This window comes from Herpailurus yagouaroundi, unplaced genomic scaffold, assembly GCF_014898765.1.
Source record: "Herpailurus yagouaroundi ecotype Mexico unplaced genomic scaffold, PumYag 139, whole genome shotgun sequence".
NCBI lineage: Eukaryota > Metazoa > Chordata > Mammalia > Carnivora > Felidae > Herpailurus > Herpailurus yagouaroundi.
The window spans coordinates 21,962,622-21,981,291 of NW_024412394.1; the positions used below are offsets into that span (position 1 = coordinate 21,962,622).

Genomic DNA, 18,670 nt, shown 5'->3' on the forward strand with positions numbered 1-18,670 from the left:
CACAACAGAGGGAATAAGAATAGAGGTGAGAGATATTCAGGAGCAAAAACAGGCCAAGTTTGACTGATTATATCAGTGTGGAGAGGAGAAATGAGAATGACCCCAGCTCTGGCTTATGCATCGAAAAGATTGCAATGTTCTTTCCTGAAAGAAAGAACTCAAGAAGGAAAACCCAATTTGTTTGCTGGGGTTATAGGAGAGAAAATTAAAACCTTATCAGTTTTCAGGAAAATTAAGTATAAGTTTCATATGTGGTATGTATATATGGAATTGTTTACTTGGCAGCGGAGTATATGAACTCACCATGTCCCAGGAGTAGAGTAATGGGAGATAAAACTGATGCTAAGCAGAGTGAATGGATATGGATCCTACTCTGGCTTACTATCTGCTTTTGAATGCCAAAGGCTGAGATTTTCATCCATTAAAATTCTTTGTATTGAACTAAACTTAAACATGTAACAGTACAAGATTAACTAAATAAATGCTGGTTCATTTATATGATGGAGCATTACAGAGGCATGATATTCATGCATTCCAAGAATAGTTAAGGACATTAAAAAAAAGAGAGAAAAAGCAAAATACAAAACTATATAGTAAGCTAATTATAAAAATATTTTTCACATAGAACTGTCAAAAATTGTTACCTCCAGGCAGGGGCATTACAAATATGTAATTTTTGCATTGTTTTCTCATGTTTTCCAAATTTTTTATAAAGAACATATTGTTTTAAAACCAGAAATAAACTTGTTTTTAAACTGGTATATGTTTTTAGGCAAAGTTAGTATTTTTTTAAAAAGGCTCTCTCCCACCACTAGCAGAAACATAATTATTCCCTACCAATCAGGAGATGTTAGGCCATGCTAAATAGCAAAGATTTCCAAAACTTGTAGTGCCTTGTAACAACAAAAGTTTACTTTTTGCTCCTATGATATGTCCACCCTGGGCTGGCTAGGGGCTCTGTTCCACATTCCTCATTTTAAGACCCAATCTGAGGCATATGGTCACTTGCTATGGCAGAAGTAAAGAGCTCTAACATGTCTCAAACTGGCAATTATATGTGCCAGTCCAGAAACACTAGTCAATTTCCATCAAATTCACTGGCCAGAATGAACATAGGGCTAGGAGATGTAAACCTACCATGAACCTGAAATTTATTAACAGAGCTAATAATGATCATATACAACTAGAAATTCATCAGCCCCCCCAAAAAACCTATGGATTTTTTTTTTGAGAAAGAGAGAGAGAGAGAGAGAGAGAGAGAGAGAGAGAGAGAGAATGAATGCAGTGCCAGATATGTCACAATGTAAAATATATTCCTGTGGGTCATGTGAAAACATTTTCAAAGTCATCATTCTGTGGGTAGACAGAAACATAACATAGATAGAAACATAGCCACGTAGACAGAAACATAACAATTTCCATACCAGCCTCTTCTAATCCTATATTCTTGGACTACCATGAATGATTGGGAAAACTTGTTCTTCCTCCATGGTATCCATCTCAAAGAACTAAGTCCAATTTTTACCTTTTCTTTGGTATAATGCTCTCAGTAATAAATTAAGAAACAGCATGAAGTAACTTACGTTGTTAGCACCTTCTGAGAGTATTCGTTTCATTACTTTTAATTTCTCCTAAAATAAAAAATTTCAAGTTTCAAAACATTTCCCTTAATCATACAGATCCTCACTTTATTGGTTTGTTAGGAATATACACAATCTTATATTAATTTAAATGGCATTCTTGACCAAGAGAATGGTAATAAAACTTTTTTACTTTGTATGGGTATTAACTTCTAAAACATTATCATGAATGATTATCAGGCTTATTTATGTTTTGATGTTTAAGGGGAGAATCCACATTTCAAAATGGTAAAATACCTATTGTACGCAACTCTGGTCACAGAATTAATATTCCCAATTTTCGATATTCCACTTTTTATCTTCAACTAAGGAGATACAAATTTGAAATATGCATACTCCATATGTTTGTTTTTGGGGAAAGTACAATGTCAATTTAATTTCAAATTTCTCATTTCCAAAATGAATCCTTCTATTACTCTTTCTTCCATCCATGGGAAATGTTTATAAATGCTTATGTAAATGCATGAGCTTCAACCAGTCATTATTTTCAACCCTTCCCCCCAAATACCCTGCCATACTTTTTCCTACCTCCCCTTCACAGCACTACCAGTTCCAAAGCCATCCTTTTGTTTCTACAGAGAAAATACTGGTTAAACCGCCAAGAATAACGAAATGCCTCATGTAGTACAAGCTTCTTTTACCTCCCAAATGGCTCCACTGCCACTTAATTAGATATGCCAGAGAGGCTTCCTGAGGGAAAAAAAGAGTCAACGGGAGCTAATACAATCTACCGTCCTGACATTCAAGAGAACCAAATAAAACATGACTCAGTGCATTTAAAAGAATGGAAAATGAAAAGACCATCCTCAAAAATAAACTAGTGTGCAATTTTTTACCATATAAAAGGAAGCTCTGGTATGGAAAAATGATGAACATACTGCATTTGTTAATTGAGGAAGCATTATATTCAGTTTAGTAACAGTAACTTGTTTAAAAATGATGAATCATGGGGCGCCTGGGTGGCGCAGTAGGTTAGGCATCCGACTTCAGCCAGGTCACGATCTCGCGGTCCGTGAGTTCGAGCCCCGCGTCAGGCTCTGGGCTGATGGCTCAGAGCCTGGAGCCTGTTTCCGATTCTGAGTCTCCCTCTCTCTCTGACCCTCTCCCGTTCATGCTCTGTCTCTCTCTGTCCCACAAATAAATAAACGTTGAAAAAAAATAAAAATTATGAATCATAATACTCTGTTCCTTCCTGGCCTTATGCAGCTAGGTGTGGGGTAAAGAGGATTGTACTGGCAGCTGGACCCTCCACATCCCAGCAAGGCCTCTAAGACACTACAAGAATCTGAGCAAGAAAGCAAGCTCAGCAGGATGTCAGTAGCTCCTCTTTAAGACCAGGAGGTGAGGATACGAGTGAGGATCTCTTCCACTTTAAATTTTCTGCAGTCCTACTCTCTTAAATAACTAACCTAATTATTTATTCCATTAAATACAAGACTAATAATTAGCTTCTTTAAACCAAAAAAAAAAAAAAACAAAAAAACAAAAGGTCATCTCTTGCCATTATTCCAAACTGGATCTATTATGAATTTTCTATAAATTAACATCTTGTAATCAAAATTACCATACCCATAGCATTTCTTTTACATTCAGAGAGCTCCAAAGACAAGCACAGTATCATTCTGATCATTCTCTTTTTGTGATAGTTACTCTTTTTATGGTTATCAGACAAAAAGCAGCTCCTTGGAAATCCTCCTCCTTTTAAACAAATGAAAAGCACTATACAAATCCAACTAAATGCTTATAGTTTGGTTTTGAACACTAAATGTATAATTTCTTAAACTATTTTACATTGTTCTCCCCCAACACACACACAACGACAGCAAATACATACTAGTCAAATTTTGATCAAATCTGGATTATCTGTCAACTGGGTGGCAAGAAACAAGTAGTACAGATCTTCTTAAATGGTCGAGAGTTTGGGAAAATATACAGTTGGGCATTGGAATGTGTTTTATTCTTCTATTTGAATAAAACAATTCCTGGCACTCTAGAAATTGGCAATAATGTACTTCAAACTGAGTAAATAATGAAACTGTCCTAGGAAAAAACCAACCCAAGAGAACTAGAAAACAGTTTAATTTGTAAATATTTTGGTTCACATCTTGGAATTGAGAAGAGTATGCTTTGTTTAAAACAGTATTTTTAAATCCCTGCTATATAAGACTAGTGTGTTAAAGAGAATGAATTATAGGAGGTGACACTGTCATTAAATATTTATAAAAATTCTTGCAGAAAGGAGCCCTAACAGGGATCACAACACACAAACTCAATATCGTATTATTACTATATAATTTCGCCCTACAATGCAAGATACTCATGACCTGGGAAACTCTCATAACTCACTGCTCACTCTGAACTTGGTTGGTTCCATTCTCTTATAGAGATTTTCAAATTCAATCGTCTAAAGCAGAAACAGCTGCACTGGACTTTGTTCATGCTGGAAAACTGACATTTCTCTAGCAAGTGCCAAGTGCAGTCTCAGAATTACAGTATGTCAGACTTTATCCAAAAGGAGATGCTCTTATTTTCGTACATCATCCAAATGTTGTTCAGAAGAAATTGCAAACAAGATCCCTGAAGTCATATTAACCAGTGTCCCAAAGGAACAATTATGGCTGTCCACATATTGTTTGGTCCAAAATATTCATTTCATAGCAGAAGTAGTAAAGCAGGTACCAAAATGAGTTCTTCTCCTTTCAACAATTACAGGTGTTTTAGAATATTGTCGGATTAGCACTGAATATGATGTCTTCACAACTCCATGCCCTATACTGCTGCGAAGGTCAGAGGAAACATATTAATCAGAGCTAAAAGAAAAAGTATTCTCAGAGCAGGAGGAGGAAAAGTTCCCAGAAAGAGATAGAGTAGGAAGTGATTTGCACGAATGAGGAAGAACAAATGGCCTGTTGGACATTATTCAACTCTTTTCCATTTGTATCCACAGGAAGCCCTGAGTATGGGCTCTTAGACTGAATTGGCAAAGCAACTTCAGGTAAATTCCCCACTAGCAAAACCGGAGAGAAACAGGAAAAAGCCATGTCCAGAAGAGATTAGAATGCCCAACTCCACAATCATTAGGGGCAAGCTATGGGAAACGGGACAAAAAATCCATATGGTAGTAAATACAAAATCACAAACACAAAGATATGAACAAATATTCAATAAAAACTATCATCATCATAGAGGAAGACACAAAAATAGAAAATATAGTAACTAACACCCATAGAAAGAGTTAATACAGTCAAAAGACAACTGGCTTAAATGTACTTAATATATTCAAAAGTATATGTGAGAATATTTGACTATGGACATTAATATATTGAGAGATACCTGAGATAACTGAAGAGGAAAGGAGTGAAACAGAAAATCAAGTGAAAGAATTCTACCAAGTTACAATGCAAAAGGACACTAATTTTATAAAATATTAAAAAAGAATTTTCAGAAGGAAAAAAATTAAAAGACATATGAAGAAATAATGGAAGAAAAGCTTTCAGAGCTAAATAAAGACCTGAATCTTCAGACTTAAAGTGTCCCACAAGTTACAAATTGCTTGAATGTGGGGGGGGAAAAAGACCTCTTTTAGACACATACTGGTGAAATATCATAATTCAAAGGATAAAGAAAAAAATCTTAAGTGTTTTTATGGGGTGGGGAAGAGAGGAAATAGAGAGGATACTTATTTGCTCTCTCCAAAAAAAAATTACTAGGGGATAAACAAAATTAAGAGCTAGTTGTAAGATGTAATTTTTTTTTCACTTAAAAGGATTTGCCCCCTACCCCTAACATTCCTCCAAGTTAAACTTCTGTCTAAAATTATTACTGAAAAAAAATTAATAATGTGCTAGAAATACAAGCTCTCAAACTGGTAGCTGGTGGGGAGTGGGAGATGGAGGGTGGTCAAGATGATAGAAATCATGTACATAAGATAAGTTATCTGAGGGAGGGGAACAGATACTAACTAGCTATTAGTAGGAAAATATGCTTTAATTTATATAAAGAAATAGAATGATAACTATTATTATATAAACAGGAATGTAATTTCCAGAGATAACTGGTAAGGGAAGAAAAGGAAACAAATTTAATTCCAAACAAAGACAGAAAAAATAACAGTAATAATTATAATCAAGAACAAGAAAGCATGATAAAAACAGAAAACAAAGGAAAATGCAAAGAAAGAAAGAGTCCAAACATTTTAGCAATCATAAAACGTTTAATGGGTTAAATTTAGTATTTAGCATTTAGAGGTTTCAAATTGTAGGTGTTTTTTTTTAAGGTCCTCCTGCATGCTGCTTACAAGAAACCCACCTACAACATGTGTTAAGTTCCAAGAATACTTCAAATCAAACTCACCTGTACTTCTTTGATGGGAGTACTAAGGTGACATCAGAAGAATACTGTGCTCAAGAGATTACAAAAATGAAAACAAATTAAATCTAAGCTTAATATAAAACAAAATGGCTCCCCAACGGAGAGTAACACCTAATGCCAACATGGTAGAAGGTTTCTAGTGATGGTGTTTAGAATTCTGCCACTTCCAGTTAATTGGTTACTGTAATTTGGGTAAGAGCACTGATGACCTGCAAATGAAAATTCCAAACAAAGCAGAGCTAAGAAAGACCTGTGGATGAATGAATAAAAGACTTTGGATTTAAAAAGATCACACCTGGATAAATAATGGACCAACTGTCACAAGACAAAATTCAAAAGAAACACACAAAAATCCTGGGCTCCAAAATCTGGAGTGTAGAAGGCTCAGTAGGAATCTGTTGGCCTCACAGCTGGAGGTCCAAATAGACTAAAAGGTCTTAGCTAATGGTAAACTGAAGTCATTATTGTAAACTGGCTGCCAACAATTAGTTTGCTCTTGGGCTACACCCTTTCTATTCAGCAACCAATGGTCAGATAGAATCAAGCTTCAAATGTGTCTAGAGAAGGCTGAGACTGGAGATGTAACTGCAAACAACTACAAAAAAGCAGCAGTGTCAGAAATCTGATGTTTCACTTTGTTAGAAATAAGCCCGTCAACCCAATCAAAGGAGGGACACAGAGACTTGGAGCACAGCCAAGCCAGGCTTTTATCACCATTGTTGCAAGAGTGGATGTCTGAGGGACAGGCACACTCTGGGCAGTTACAGCAGACAACTTATCTCCCAGCATGCAAGTCCCTCCCCTGATTCCTCATTGACTGAGTACTACAGAGGTTACAGCCTTACCCAGACATGGCCTGTGCCCATATAAGGCAAAAAGTAGTCTGATTGGAACAAGTGTACATTCGCTGAAGTGACACAGACACTTCAGTTCTTTGGCACATGCTCATTGCAAAGCCCATGAAAATAAGCCCGCCAAAGGGAGAGGGGAAGAAGAACCAGAAGTGCAGTATCCAGGGGTTTGGGACGCCAAGGGGTGGGGGGCAATTCATACATATTTCCAATAGGTTGTGAATCTGTTAACTAGACGGCTCAGCTTTTATTTGTATTTCTGAAAATGAATCATCTCCCTTACTTCTCATAAGTTGTCTTCAAATACTGGCAAGGCTGCCACGTGGAAAAGAAATTAAGATTCTCCCTGTCACTCCCAGAGTACGGAATTAGGACCAGTGCCTGGAAACTCCAGGAAGGAAGTTTTCAGTTTAATTTTAAAAAGTTTTTAATAAATGGAGATGTCCCTCAAACTGAAAATTTCCCATCACTAGACGTGTCTGGAATTGGACAATACTCAGTAGGTATGCTACAGGGATAAGCATTACTGGTATCAACAGCATTTATACTGTAAACAATTATTTTTAAGATAATTTCCAAACCTATGATTTATGTTGACTGGGGTGTGTATCTAAACTGAATCATTTATCCAAACTGCACCATGCTTCTAGAAGCAGGTTCTATGAAGCACATCATGACAAAAACAGACCACACCGTCCACAGTGCCTACCACCAGTACTAGACCATTTAGAGCTCCATTACAGTTTTATTTTGCCTCCTAAAAATTATACTTGAAATAGCCCATCTCCAAATGGTATCATAAGCAACCTGGGGTCATGATCAACGTCAATCTATTAGGTGCCCTGGTAGCCACCGAAATTAAACTTGCTGACTCATCACTTCTCTTGTTTTGGGTTGTTGTTGGGTTTTTTTTCCTCTTCATATAGCACATAGTCAATGTTTTTATAATCAGCAACATGTCCTTGTTGTGAAAATAATGAAATACACAGGAATGGTTTCATTGGGAGTTTCTATATCTCCCCTCCCCCCTGATATATCAAAATTGCTGCATTTTTCCATTTAAAACTTCCCAACTCCCTAGTGAGAATCACGGATACAGAAACTGAAACCCATTCTTGTGGATTTTGCAGGTAATAAAATACACCTTGTTCCTTTCTCCTTTTACCTTAGAACATACCGATAGATGGCTCTGAGAGAACAGAAATCCCAGATTTTTAAGAGAGAAAAATCAAAACATATAGTTCTTTAGAGTCTAGAGTAATAAAGATTAGCAAAGTCTTGCACTCAAGAGAAGCAAGGCTACATGTCCTCGTCACTAAGGTCTGGAAACAGTACAGTGTATAAGTGGATTCCTTAGGATACTGGCTAGACCAGCCTTTCTAAGAATTCGAAGTACAAAAACAATGAAATAAATAGTAAAAACTTTCTCCTACAGCTCACTTGATGATAACTGCTCATCTTTGAAGATAAACTGGAAGACAGGATGAAGTAGAAAGTGTACACACATTTATTTTTTAAGTCATTAGTACTTAAATTAAGTTTGAAAATGTAAAATTATCTTTGTTTCTCTAGTCTTACTTAGGCTGCTTTAGGCTCAAAGTTCAGAAACATGGCAGATTACTAGAAGGGAAATTTCAGATTCAGCTTGGCAGCCATATCCAAAATGTTTAAATGCACAAACTCATTGCATTACTCAAACTTAGTATTTAATAATGTAGTACGTCTGGCCAAAAATTGTCCAATGTGAAATTACACTACCCAGCTAAAAATTAAAAATATTTGGAGGTATAGTTAAGGAAACACAGATGCACAAAATGGCTTTAACTATTCTATATCGGTAATTGGCCATTCATTTAATTGATTTAAAATGAATTAAAGATCAAAAATATTCACATTTTCAAAAAAAAGAGGTTAGAGTGGAAGAGAGCCAAAGCATAAGAGACTCTTAAAAACTGAGAACAAACTGAGGATTGATGGGGGGTGGGAGGGAGGGGAGGGTGGGTGATGGGTATTGAGGAGGGCACCTTTTGAGATGAGCACTGGGTGTTGTATGGAAACAAATTTGACAATAAACTTCATATATTGAAAAAAAAAGATCAAAAATATTCACATTTTCTTCCAGGGTTCTGACATGTATAGCCTAAAAATAATTGATTCTGATCTCCCAGTGCCTCCCTAACTTTCCTCCGTCAGGCCTCAGTCGGTTGAATTCAATTAATCATGGGGGTGTTTCTGTTTTTGTTTTCTGGGCTTTTTTTTTTTTTTGGTTTGGTTTTTCATTTAATAGACTAGGTATTAAGTCCAAATACTTTGTGGAAACTTATGTATATCATATATGTAGAACTCACCACGGTTCTGAGAACATAGATCCAACTACAGATGCTAATAGTAAACATTCAGACTAACAGGTCTAGTGGGGGCAATTAATACACGAATGCAAATAAAACAACCTTCTTAAAGGACCCTACTGTAAGCAGCAATAAAACAGGGTGAGGGGCTTTGTGATGTGATGTCCAAAGCATCCATGGGGAAATTTGCTAAGAGAATACGAGTCTTTGAGGACAGGGATCGTGTCTCATTTATTGCTACATCAATAAGATCTAGTTTAAACTACAGAAAGAAGTAAAAAATGTATTTTCCGTGTGGATGGATTAATGCATTTCCTATACAAATGCACTGAAATCCAGGCTGCAACAGTACAAAGGCACCTGGCTGACAAAGCAAATGGATACTCAAATCCAGGGCTACACCTGCCCATTGAAATGGCTGTCTTCTAATTTTCACAAAGCTGTGATAATGGGCTATCTATGGCCCTGACCAAAGAGATCTCTGTAATTGCTAAATCCAGGAGCTCATCACAAACCACCTCTAGCTGCAAACAAGACTTGAGGATACCCTCAATCCCATGAAACCACCATAGTGACCTTCTGGGACTGTGCCATCTAGCAAAGACGGACAGTCTTGCAGACTCTAGATCAATACTCACAATCAAAAGGTGTTGCTCTCAAAGGCCTCTGTTACTGCTGCTAGTGCACTGCCAGCTTCAGGAGACTCCATCCCCTGCGTCCACACTTTCCTCTCCCCCATCCCAACACGGACAATGGCAAAAATCTACATGTGCCTCTTCATGACCCAGGTTGTACAGAGGATATTTTCATCGAAATTAGTAACATGTTTTCCAAAAGATAGATATCCAAGTCCCAAGTGTGATAAAGCTGAGAAGCAGGGAGAATACTATACTTAGTATAACAAATTTGAGCTAACTTGAGTACTTTTTATCTGCCAGGCACTATGCTGAGGTGTTTATTTGAATTATTCCACTTAACCCTCCTGACCACACTAGGAAGTAGGTCCTATGCTCCTGACTTGACAGAAGGGCAAATTAAGCTTTACAAAGTTAAATACCAAGCACAAGGTCACACAGGTGCTAGGTGTCAGGGACACGACTACACAACACCCATGATCTCAGCTATTATCTTACATGCCCTCAACATCTTAGAACACAGAATATTCTTTGGGCCTTCACAAGGAGTAATAAACTGATATTCTGCTGTTACAAAAACATTCTTTGTCATTTTAGCCATGATTTACCATCTGTAATTCGTAGTAAAGCCATGCTTTACCGTCTGTGTCTTGTTTTTAAAAGCATATGTGGCACAATATGTACTTTATGAATTACAAGAACATAAACTAATCACACTGTAATATCATCTCTCATTTGTATGAGAATTCCAAATCACAATTTCAAGTGTTTCCATCTATAAGTCATTAGGCATTCATTTTTGCATTATAAAAGTAACACACGTATATTAAAAAATAGACAAAACACAGAAAAGCAGAAAGAAAATACCATTCTACCAACCAAACGCAACTGTTAACGTTTTGAGAAACAGGCAATTCAGAGCTCAAAAATATAATTTCATTACTCATATAAACCTGATTTCCCCCACAAACCCATAATTCAGAATCAGGAAAAAAAATGTTTTCAAGTGTTGACAAGACCAATTTCTTTGAATATAATCCCCACATGGAGGCCAAAGAAAATTTTGTTTAGCCATCATGAAAAGGCATTTACAATTTTCTTGAAATAAAAAGATCTGTTATCTCATTATTCCTCGTCCACTGTTGTCCATCTTCAGTGAACACTGAAAAAGCATGTTCATAGAAATTTTAGAAATGCGTTCTACATTTCCCAGTAGACTAATTTCCTAAATGATTCTATCCCATGTTAACTTAAACTCTATATATAGATGTCCTACGCTGAAATTCTTTACATGCCCCATGATGGCCTCAAATGGTGTTTTGGTATGTAAAAACATACAAAGAGCGAAATGAAAGACTTTACAATCACACCTGCCCAGCTGTCCCTTACTGTAGGCTCTTCCAAGCTACTAGCTTTCAGGGAGTTGGTGGCAGGCTGGGATGAGAATCCAGGTTTCCCACTTCCTGGTCTAGTGCCTTCTTGGGAATAGTAAAAGCATTTATTGATTTAGTATTTGACGTGTAAGTATTACTATTACTGTTTAAATGGCAGTATAGAAATGACACATAACTTAGGCAGTAGGTACCTACTTGGCCCACTACATACTACTCACCTGCTTGCTTCCATTAAATAGATAGACTTTGAATTAGGTTCCAGGTGCCTCCAATTCCCTGCAAGAATATGAACCCTGCCTCTTCTTTTCACCCCTGCTCCCTCCTCATTCCAAAGAAACCCAAGTAGGAACTCTACCTATACCATTCTAGTGAAGACAGTGACCGTGTCATCCCTGCTTCCCCCAGTTTTTATTTCACTCTTTCTCATTTCAAACCTTAGTCCAAAGGTGCTAGCTCACAAGTGTTTTGAACAGCAGAACTGTCAAAGGAGCTATAAAACGGAGAAAAGGCAGACTGCCCAAGGCAAAGGGAAATTTCTCCAGAAAGTGGTGAAGTGCATACATTCTCAGGACCCTAGGTGTTAATCTTCTCCACAGTGCCTCTCTCTAGAATCAACTCTCCCTTCTTGCCAAGATACCCTTCAAATCATATTCAACCCTTTCTAAAGATTGATACATGGTAGCATGTCAAGTGTCAGTCAAAAATGGTTGAAGAAACTAAGCGACACATCAGGCAGTGACTGATTATTCTAAATTTAAATCAGAACTATTTTTGTATTATGCATTTTTTTCACTTATAGAAATTTACAAAATGTTATTTTTATATAATAAATTGAAGGGAGTTTCCCACGAAAGAAGAAAGAAAGAAAGAAAGAAAGAAAGAAAGAAAGAAAGAAAGAAAGTGAACTTGCTAAAAAAAAAGTGAACTTGCTAAAAAAAGTGAACTTGCTAAAGTGAACTTAGCAACTTCTAAGAATCCCCCTAGGATAGCCAAGCACAGGGTGAGCGCTTGATCATTATTTGATGAGTGGCTGAACACTTACAAAGAATGTTCCTGTCTTAATATTCTATTTAATTCTGGATACTACTGGAAAACACAGGCCTAGACATATCCCACAAAGTGGAATCAAATTCTCTTCCTAATAAAGTAGCAAAATACATATATAATAGGATTTTGTATTTTTGAAAGTATTTCAAAAGTTGTTTCAATCATTGAATCATCTATGGATTTGAAAGTTATAACAATATGACACCTACATTCTGGTGTTTATATTTGCCCCAACAGTGTAATAAAACATTTAAAAACTAAATTTCCAAAGAATATTTTTAGAACAACTTTCTAAAAGCTCAAACTTCACTAGAACTTCCTTTTACTTTGGATTTAAAAAAAATTGTTGGTCCTTTATCTTTTCTTCTTGCCACCGATAACTCTAAAAACAGTTAACAAATAGCATAACTTTGCAATCATGGCTGAATTGACCTAGATCAAAACAACACACACAAATCAAGACAAAAACTAAACACTGAATCAAACACAAGCAACTGGCAGGATTCCCAGAAGGTCACTAAACTTGGACTTGAGAAAATTGTCAACGTTTCCTGAAATTTTCAAAGATATCTCTGAGTTTTTTCATTAAAAAAACCAAAATGCCAAAGAAACAACAAAGAGAAAAAACTAAATTGAATCATTAGAAAAGACAAACCTAGTAGGAAAAAAGTCCTTTTCCCAACTGACAGCTATAAATTTATTAGCTTGGCATTGTGGACATATTGTTTTCTGTGGTTTTCATTAAGAAAATCTTTTGAATAAATAACTCTGAACGCAAACTGGTTAAGTGGGATGGGTAGATCTGTAGCATTCCAAAAGCATTCTCGATCTTGGATTATGTGCCTTTGTCACATCATCTGACTTTTCAGAAGGCAAAGTAGTTGAATGAAAAATGTACTGAGTAGAACACAGGAAATCTGATTTGTTATCCAGTGCTATACATGAGCCTTTCACCAAGAATGATGCCTCCAAGCCTCCGTTTCCTCTTTATATTACAAAAATTATAATACCCTTTAGCATTCTAAAAATTCTATGAGTACCTGGGAATCCCACGGATATTAATGTGTGATGTTACAGAACATGTTAAGAACATGATTACTCCTTTTGCACAGTACATTAACCCAACTGATTATTTTTTAAATCAGCTTGGGCACCAAAATTCTAAAAAAATCTCCTCAGGTGATACCAACGTGCAGTCAAGCCTGGGAACCAGTGGGTTAAAGCAGGGATTCTCAAAGTGTGGTCTTTGGCCAGCAGCAAAAGCATCTGGGAACTTTTAGAAATGGTATTCAAAATGTTGTATTATTTTCTGAGAAACTTGAAGTACTTCACTTATTATGAAACAAATTCTCCCACTATTTAATACAGAAAAGCCATCACATGAACATAACCTATACTATTTTTTTCTTAGGATCCAATTTTCAGAGGTAAAAACAGAAAAGAGAGCTGCCACTTAAACCATTCATTAATTGCAAGACAAAATAACAGCAAATTCTTATTAAGCATTTACTAAGAGTCAGGTTTATATATGCTAGCTCATTTACTCCATACAACCCTGCTGAGGGAGGTAGCGTTTCCCCAATTTTACTAATGAGGAAACAGATGCAAAAAATAAAGGTATATAACTTATCCAAGTTCAAACAACTAATAAGTGGCTAGGCAGCATGGCCGAACAGTGTCCTCAACCATAAGATGGAGAAGAAAGTCAGGGAACTCGGCCTCCAGGTCGGATTCTCTGAGTGAGACCGGATCACGTGCCAGGAATAAACATTCCTCCTCTGTTTCTCACAAGAATGATAATGAATCTAGCTAAAGAATTACTACTGCATGCTAAGAAATATAATCCAAAGATAATAAATACAAAGTAAAACATAGATCCATTCCAGTGATGTGTTTTACTCACAAGACTTTCAAGATTGGCCTTCATAGTAAAACCAACCACTTTGGAACAAAATAGGCCCCCTGAAACCAAGTAAATGAATGCCAGGTAACTCTCATCAAAACCCTTCTCTAAGTGAGCCAGGTTATGTAAATCAAATGCAATTAAGCTAGCCTCTCAAAGAGGATCTCTGCTCCAGTCCTTATGCCTAAAAGTTGAGAATCCTAAAATCACCGTGGGGGCATTGCAGCACTGATCATTCCTAATTGGCCACTTACCACAAGCACTGCTGCCACATCCTGTCACTGCAAATTGCGACATCACAGGCTCTCTTGGTTCTTCAGATAAATTATCCAGAACACATAATTTGATTACTGGAAGTTTGAATTTTCTTCCACATGCCCTTCATTTTGCCCATCCAGAGATGTGCTTCTCATCGCTCCTCCCACCCCCACAGCTACTTCTCATCTCATAATGAGTGAAACAACACTGTACTTCTATGAAATTGTAATGACATTTACCAACATTAAGTTCTAATTATATTCAATTTGATAACATTCAATTGTAATTTCAAAAGTATCCTAATAAAGACCTGATTTCGCAAATGAAGGAGTTACTAAGATGCTTATGTGCTGGAACCTCCATTACAGTTTAGTCTTCCAGAAGAAACAGAAGATTCGTAATAGGCAGGTATTGTTAGTTAGGTGTGAGGGTGGAGTAATAAAGCAGACGCTGGCCACACCCTCAGAGCCACCCCACGGGTTATCATCCACACCTTCAGAGCCACTTCTAAGGGCTAAAAGAACAGGAAAGGCCTAGCCACAGAGCTGACTCAAAAGTCACAAGAGGACTTCTAAGAGCTAAGAATGAGCGCAAAAGGTGCAACTTGCCCATAAGTACCTTTAAGGTCACAAAGAAAGCTCATTAGACACAGTAATAGTATAACCTCTTGCATTCAAAGATGCAAGATAAAGGCACTTTAAGTTCAAAATCTAATATTCGCTTTATCCCTGAAATCAAAGGATAATCAAGATTAATTTCCAGGTACAGAATAATCTGGCATCCTTTTTGGAACTGATACCCTATTTTTTCATGAGAACTTTTTGGTCCAGATCAGTTCCAATCAAATACCGAGCAAAGAATTGCTTTTTGTGTATGTGGTTTGAAGCATTTTGAAGTTATTGCAGTTCAGGAGGAAAAGGATTCTTAAATTACCTCACCTCCCCTTTTTGCCAGTTTAGGCCTGTCCTTGCTGTGTCCTCATTTTGCTTTCCCTGATATTGTCTTGAACAAACCTTGATGTAACTGGATAAGGTTTCATTCTATTCTCACTCACAAGTACGTAAACACCAGGGGCGCCTGGGTGGCTCAGTCAGTTGAGAGTCCAACTTCGGCTCAGGTCATGATCTCACAGGTCATTGAGTTCAAGCCCCGTGTTGGGCTCTGTGCTGACAGCTCAGAGTCTGGAGTCTGCTTCAGATTCGGTCTTCCTTTCTCTCTGCCCCTCCCCCACTCACGCTCTATCTCAAAAATAAACATTAAAAAAAGTTTTTTAAATGCTTAAGAAACACCAGATGGTACTTCTCAACTGGTTCTCTTCAATGCTACAGCATGCCACTTTTAGATGCTCTTTTACCATCTGAATTTTCTTTTGTAAGGAACGATACTGTGGAGGGCCAGAGTTCAAGACTATTTAAATGTGAATGTTAATAGATTATAAAATCCACCAGATGTTGAAATACTTCACCACAGATAGTGAATAAAGACTAGTTGATTTGAAGCTAATCAAGTAAAAAAAAAAAAAAATTCTAGAAAGTTCCATTAAAAACATGCAATAATATTACAAAAATAATTTGAAAATATTCCTGTGTTCACATTCTGGTAAAAAGTAAATACTGTAAATTCTAAGGGTTAGGTTGACATGTGAATACAACATCTAATACAGTATCAACATATTTTCCATTTCAAAAAGTATTTGGGGTTAGGTTTTTTCTTAGTTTGAGTGTGGTGTGTGTATTTCAAGCTAACAAATATTTACTATTTTAAACACTTTAGTATTATTTCATTTAACTTTGACAACAATGTGAGAATTAAAAGTATGCATTATTGTACTACCACAGTCCCCATTTTACAGATGAGGAAAGTGAGGCTCAGAAAAGTTATGCAACCCTCCCAGAGCACAGGGAAGCAGAAGAGCACATTTTGAACCTGAGACTTGAGCCTCAAAGCCTCCTGTTCGTAACCCACTACCAGTATTTTCCCTAGTTCTCTAAACACAAGCTCGGTACCTGTCCCTTAGCAAGCCTATATACCACAGTCACAAACTCGCACAGCAAATACCAGCTTGGAAAATAAACGTTCTCTGTACAGGATGTCTTGCTACAGTTAGCACTGTGTTCACCACACCACACATGTGCTGGGGCTGGAGTCATGCCTATTCTAGCTTTTTAATCCAATGTCAGATTTTCTAATCCATTTAAGCTTATTTGCAAAGTCATTCTATTTCTGTACTAATGACTTAGAAACAGCTGGAATCTTTTCAGCCAAAATTTTGAAATCTCAGATCTCTATTAAAAGAAAAAAGGAACCACTTCAGATAATCCAGAGACCTGCAATGCTAAATTCCCCTTCACTCTGGAGAACTGGCATAAATTCCTTAAACCTCCAACTGCTTTAAAAAAAAAAAAAAAAAAAAAAAAAAGTCCTGTAATGTACACTGATGACAGGGATGATCTGGAATCTTGTCGCTGGGAGCCAAAGATTCATGTTATTACAACTAGAAAACTCCTATGTACATTTCTTCTTTGGCTTCATTTCAACTCTAAGAACATAAAAGTCCTATTCTCCCCTAAAGTATGCAAATTCCACTATGTCAAAATTGCTCAAGATGATAGCTAAGTCTCTATACCCTTTATAGGATCCTCCAAAGTTCCCAGTATGATTTTTTTTTTCAATATGGGTAAAACCCTACCAATGCATACCTCGGATTTTCCGAAAGGTATGGTTTCCTTCTCCTTCTGTGGAGGGGAATCTGCAGGTGTTTGCCCTTAACTGAGATCCAACCCAATAGTTCTCAAAAGCAAGCAAATGCTAGCATCACCTGGAGGACTCAAATAACACAGAGGGCTAGGCCCTACTTTGAGAGTGTCAGTCTGTGCCCTAAAGTGTCCCTTCAAGTTCCCAGGTGAGGCTCCTGCTGCTGGCCAGAGATTACACTTTGAGAACCACTGCTTTAACTCACTGGTTTCCAAACTATTCCACGTGGAAATCACCTGAAAACAGTTGGGGTTTTTTTGTTTGGTTTTTTTGTTTTTGTTTTTGTTTTTTTAATGTGGACGCCCCAAGCCCCACTCCTAGAGACTCTGATTTAATTGGCCTGGGGTCCTGCTCAAGCACCAAGTTTGTGAAGCTCCCCCACGCGCGCGTACAGCGCCGGAATCTTCAAGAGCCTCTGGGCAGCGTCCTGCGCGTTCACCCACGCTCCCGGCGCGCCACGTGTGGACGCCACCGCCTCTTCCAAGAGGGACGTTGGGCTTAGGGGGTACCTCACCGCACAGCATTCGTTCTCGGGGCCAAACACCTCGAGGCAGAAATCAGCACCCAGCGAACCTCCCGTGATCCGTTAACACTCAGTAACTTTTCAAGACAAACCCTGACATCCCAGCCTCCAGCCTGGGTGCGGGACTTACCTCTCAGTTCACCAACCGTTTCAGCGCAGGGAGAAACTGTACCCTCAGGCCAACCAAAACGTCAGGCTGCAGCCCCCCTGGAGGGCCAGCAGGGAGAGGGGAGAAGGCAGTGTCACCTTACCTGGCGCAGCGTCCAGGGTCGGGGTGGCGTCGCAACCAGCTGCGTGTTGCACCAAGGGTTCGGGGGCGTCCCAGGGAGTGACCTGCCCCAACCGGGGCAGAATCTGGGCCGAAGCGGGCTTTCTGCCCTCCGCCCCGAGCCCCGTCTCCCCGCAGCGACCAGTGCCGAGCGCCGCGGCTGTGAAGCCTGCTCTCAGCCCCCTGGAGGCGGAGCCCGGGAGATAAGGTTCGCGCTCCCCACCCGCCCCCTTTCCGGTGGGCAAGGCCAGAGGGTGGGTTTTGGATCGCGATCTCCAAACTAGTGGAACCCTGGTAGAAACACGCTCAGTTAAAATCCTGCCAGGACCAGAAAGTAGACGACTGGAGGGGCGGACTGAGGGACTCCCCGGGAAGCGGGAAGGTTAAAGGCGACTTTCAGAGGGTGAGAGGGCAAAAGCACCAAGGGAGCGAGGACCTGGGGAAAGTCGCCTGCACTCATCAGAGGTGGCCTGCCTCGCTTGGCCCTTGAGAACGGCCCCCAGGGGTCGCCAGGGTTAGTCACCCTGCTCCACCCTGCAGCTGACTGTTGTACCTGTCTTTGACCTAAGGTAACAGCTACCAGAACACTTGAGGGGAGTTCACTTTCACATAGGTAGGCGGTTGCCTTTGCGGACCTAAAACTTACAGGAAGTCCTGGAACAAGGTGACTGCCTTTGT

The 18,670-nt window shown here is 38.5% G+C and overlaps 1 protein-coding gene across 3 annotated transcripts in view; it reads right to left on the reverse strand.

The window, feature by feature from the left end:
- Positions 1 to 18,201, reverse strand: part of COL21A1 (collagen type XXI alpha 1 chain) — a 174,043-nt gene extending 155,842 nt beyond the window's left edge. The window contains exon 1 of one of the 3 annotated variants that reach the window (XM_040473805.1): positions 17,976 to 18,201. The gene's annotated coding sequence lies outside the window, so the exon portion shown is untranslated. Of the gene's footprint in view, positions 1 to 17,970 lie in introns of all 3 variants that reach the window. The other 2 variants (XM_040473804.1, XM_040473803.1) reach the window with 2 other exon arrangements.
- Between the last annotated feature and the right edge of the window lie 469 nt (positions 18,202 to 18,670).